Source organism: Cyprinodon variegatus, unplaced genomic scaffold (assembly GCF_000732505.1).
Source record: "Cyprinodon variegatus isolate N-32 unplaced genomic scaffold, C_variegatus-1.0 Scaffold1810, whole genome shotgun sequence".
In the NCBI taxonomy this organism is placed as follows: domain Eukaryota; kingdom Metazoa; phylum Chordata; class Actinopteri; order Cyprinodontiformes; family Cyprinodontidae; genus Cyprinodon; species Cyprinodon variegatus.
The window spans coordinates 1-4600 of record NW_015152263.1 but is presented as its reverse complement, the minus strand read 5'-3'; the positions used below and the strand labels follow the sequence as shown (position 1 = coordinate 4600).

The 4600-nt window shown below is 41.1% G+C and overlaps 1 long non-coding RNA gene across 2 annotated transcripts; it reads left to right on the top strand.

The window, feature by feature from the left end:
* Nucleotides 1–2749: 2749 nt before the first annotated feature.
* On the top strand, nt 2750–4600 carry LOC107104587. 2 transcript variants are annotated; one of them, XR_001482268.1, is made up of 4 exons: nt 2750–2800; nt 3195–3411; nt 3945–4020; nt 4580–4600. It is a non-coding gene; the product is annotated as an uncharacterized LOC107104587 (long non-coding RNA). The 2 variants fall into 2 exon arrangements; XR_001482267.1 differs by having other exon boundaries at nt 3945–4588.

The following is a 4600-nucleotide window of genomic DNA, read 5'->3' as shown; positions in this document are numbered from 1 at the left end:
TAATTTCCTATTTTTAATAGATCCCTATGCAGATCTGCATCAAAACAATAAAAAGTCTCGGCTACAAGATGAAATTTAGCTCCACCTTAGTGTTTCCTCTGAAGCCTAAACCTCCGGCTGTGTTTAAGAATACCACTGCACTTCCTGCCTGTAATGGAGCAGCAAAGCATATCACGCAAACAGAGACACCTGTATGCTGACATTACATGCAAAAATATCTGACTAGAGCCACTGGTGTAAATCCGAGCATGGTTCCCATTTTTCTCTGTCATCTCCCTCTAGTTTGTGGCTTCCACTATCAGACGAGCAATACCCTATTTTCAGCTTCAGAGCCCCCATGTCTCATCCCACAGGCTGTTAGAGCCCATGTGGTCCTGGAGAAACACTGCTGAGGGCAACATTATAAATTCATTTCCTTTTCAACACATGGTTCTCCTCCTTTACAATATGTGTTTCTAAGAACAAATCTGGCCTAGAATAAATAGGCTGAAAGGAAGGTTAGAATATCAAAGGTTTGACACAGAGTTTAATCCTGTCAATGTCTGAGGTAATATGTTCCCATCCGAAAGACAGGTTGTGGCTCAATCTGTTTTGAAACCATCAGTGTTAGTTAGATGCTGCAGTATGCAAAAGTATTCAACTATTCACCCTAGCTAAATAAATGGAGATTGATGGATTTCACTCAGTTGGCATTTTATTCATAATATCTTTGCAAAGAAAGAGAGAGAGAGTCCATCGTCATCATCAGTATGGCACAGCATTAGGATGCCTGAGCAGCGTTCGTTCCCCCTCACTTACAATAATGGAGAGTGGTCAGAGTCAAAACAAATTACAGACACTTTGGTTAAACAGTAACATGTTATGAATAAACCTTGAGAAAGACACAAAAAAGATACTCTACAAACACACTCACACAGAGAATGTTGTGGCCTTGAAGGCGAAACAGACTGAGTGAATTTATAATATTTAATTTATTTGTTGCCATGGCAGTGCTCCAAAGCAGCGGCCAAGAACGGCTCATCTCGACTATTTCGATAAGTTCACATAATATGCCACTTAATACGATACAAACTAGACATCAAACCTGCATCTATGATCGCCAACGCCTGCTGGAGCTACGGTCACAAAATGTTTTCAATCCAGACATTTTTGATCGTTTAAAAAGCTGCGGAGTGCTACGGACGGATGTAAACAAAACAACAGTGGAACGTAACTGCCGGAGGAAGAGAGGTGCTAGATTGAGAAAATGAGGATGCAGAGAGGGGCTAACTGTGAAGATAGGAAGGAAACCCCACAGACAGAACTAAGCGGTAAGACTCGGGTTGGTGGGCTCTGTGTTTACATCAACAACAACTGGTGTAAAAATGCTAGATTGGTCACCAGCTTCTGCTCTCCAGACATGGAGTTTCTAACTGTTAACTGCAGACCGTTCTATCTGACCAGAGAGTTCAGTGTGGTTAGCAACACTGCTGTTTATGTGCCCCCCAGTGCTAACACTAAAGAGGCCATGAAGACTCTATACCAGGCTATCTCTAAACTCCAATCTGCACACAGAGGGTGTTTTCATCATTGCTGGGGATTTTAACCAGGCTAACTTGACGACTGTTTACCCTCATTTCTACCAACATGTGGACTTTGCAACTCGGGGTGAAAACATTTTAGACCTGGTTTACTGTAATATCAAAGATGCATTCAGAGCTGCCCCCCGCCCCCCACCTCGGGTAATCAGATCACCTATCTGTCATGCTTATCCCTGCATATAAGCCCCAACTGATCAGGGCTAAACCAACAGTTAAAGAGGTCAGTGTGTGGTTTGAGGGCGCCATGGAGAAACTCCAAGACTGTTTTGAATGCTCTGACTGGGACATATTTAAGGCTGCAGCAACATATGACAACTTGTTAAATATTGATGAGTATGCTATGACTGTGTCAGCCTACATTAACAAATGCACTGAGGACGTCAGCATCAAAAAGAACATCACCACCCAGGCCAACCAACCACCCTGGATAGATGGAGAGGTTCGGAAATCGCTAAAAGCACCAAACTCAGCTTTCAAGCCTGGTGATAAAGGCACTGACAACAGCGCGTTCCAGTTTAAACTGTGCCATCAGATCAACGAAACAGAACCAAAGCCAGAAGATCCAGGACCTTTTCCACGACAACAGCAACACCAGGAGGATGTGGAAAGGCATTCGGATGATCACAGACTACAACACACCCTCCCCCCCCGGTAGATGCTGCAAAGACTGACTTCCTAAATGAACTCAACAACTTCTTTGGAATGTTTGAGGCACTACACAGCCTCCAGCAGTGAAAGCTGTTCCACACCAGGGGGAGGAGGCACTAAACCTGGACGTAGCTGAAGTGAAAAAAGCTGTGAACCCAAGGAAGGCCCAAGGACCTGATAACATACCTGGGCGAGTGTATAAGGAGTGTGCAGATCAGCTGGCTGCTGTCCTCACAGACATCTTTAACACCTCACAGACCAATCCATAGTGCCCGCATGCTTCAAGCCTGCCACCATTATTCCAGTCCCAATGAAGCCTCAGGTCAACTCACTATATGATTCCCGGCCTGTCGCACTGACTCCCATCATGACATGATGAAGTGCTTCGAAAGGCTGGTTAAAGAACACCAGGGCTGCGTCCTGAGCCCCCTGCTGTTCACCCTGATGACACATGACGGCGTCCCCAGGTTCACCACCAATCACATGGTGAAGTTTGCAGACGACACNATTCTGTTGTCCAACAGTCATAGGGTACCTCAAACTGAACCATCTGTCCAAATGGAAATGAGCAGGTAAATGACAACTTTATTTATTGTCAATTCAATTTTGAAGCATTTTTATAAAGACCTTTAATTGTTTTCCAAAATTCCACTTGTATGTCTTAATATGGCATAAAATAGTATTACCTTTTGTTGCGGCAGCTAATCATCACAATGTAAATCTCTCATAAAAGATATTACATTTTTGGGACTTGGGTCTTTCTAGCAAAATTGACTATTATAATTTTGAACTGAGTCATATGAATAATCCTTGTATTTTATTATTTTGTATTATGCAATATATGTCTAAATCACTCTGTGGTTCTTTGAATCTACTGTCTAATTTGTCATCGGTTATGTCATCAAAGTGATCTTTGAAATGAAATAATCAGTATAATTTGGTTATCTTCAAATTTCTGTACAACAGATCTTTTCCTGGACTTTACAACAGGGGAAGAGGAAAACGACGATTTCCTCCAACAAGCCTGGTCCCAGCGAAAAAGATGAAACCTTTAGATGTGGTTTTTTATTTACTGCCAAAACATTATGAAAAAACACCAAAAGAAGATGATCAACTGATACATATGAAAGCGGGATTGGGCCGGAAAACGGCTCACATCGATGAGAGCATAACGCACAATGAGGTAATTCCTCATAATGCCACAATTATTTAAACAGTGGACTAGACTGATAAATCGACTGTGTCAGCCCTAAAAATAGATCTGCTCTTCATCTTAGCAGAACATTGGTTGGGACCACTTCTTCTTTGAGTTCATGTTGCCTTTCTATTGTCTGATGCTTGTCAATCAATTCTGCATGGGGCTCTGGCATCAACAAGATATTTCCTCTCAGAAATTCCACTTATTTAATATCAGGTCTGTCTTCAACCAGCCTGAAATCTTGGAGATGTATGTTGGTGAAAATCACTGGAGACCTGAAATTTCTAAAATACTCAGGCTTATGTTTTGAATGCAGGAACCATTAAATTCACCTCAATAATATTTATTCTCCAATAATTCTGCTCTCTAATTGGCTATGTCATTTTGCATCTTTGAACACTTCAAGTTGATCTGATGAAGTGGGCTGTCATTGCATGTATTAATATTGTATTAGGAACTATCACTGTATATTTACATTTATTTTTAATGAGTCTTAATTTGACATATTTCTTTTACAGCTAGGTGAAACGCTTAAAGTTCTTTTTCCAAAGCTGGGAACTATTGCAGGGGGTTGGCTGCTTTACAAATCTGCAGGTGGGTGATGAAGTGGCTGATATCAGGTTACAGTAATATTATTATAAATGTTCTTTTCATTATTTTTGTTAGTGTGATTTTAAAATATTTCTTCCTTCTAAAGAAATACAACTGGCAGACAAATTCTGCTGTTCAAATAGAGCTACACCAGTTTTTGTCTCAGAGCAACAATCCGAGGCTCCTTCACCCCATCCAAAATGCTCTCCTGGTCCCATCAATGGCTGTATTTAACCCATATCTACGGATCCCCTGTATGTTATTGCATATATCCTTAAATTTAGCGTATGCACACAACGTTGGAGGACTAAAAGGCGACTCTTTTACATGCCATCTATAGACTCTCTGCTGCAGTAGAACAGCTCATTACGAAAGGCATCCATGAAAGAGCAAGTGGGCAGATGATATATTTACCCTACAAAACATGGAACATTGAAAATTAAATGTTTGTAATTATAGGAATACCTTTTTCATCAGCAAATGTTGTTCTGAATGCGGTTGTCAAGTAAATTGATATTGTGCTTTGATTTGAAGCAAAGTCATAATGCACAGTTTCTTGTAGGTGGATGGGGAAGACGCAATT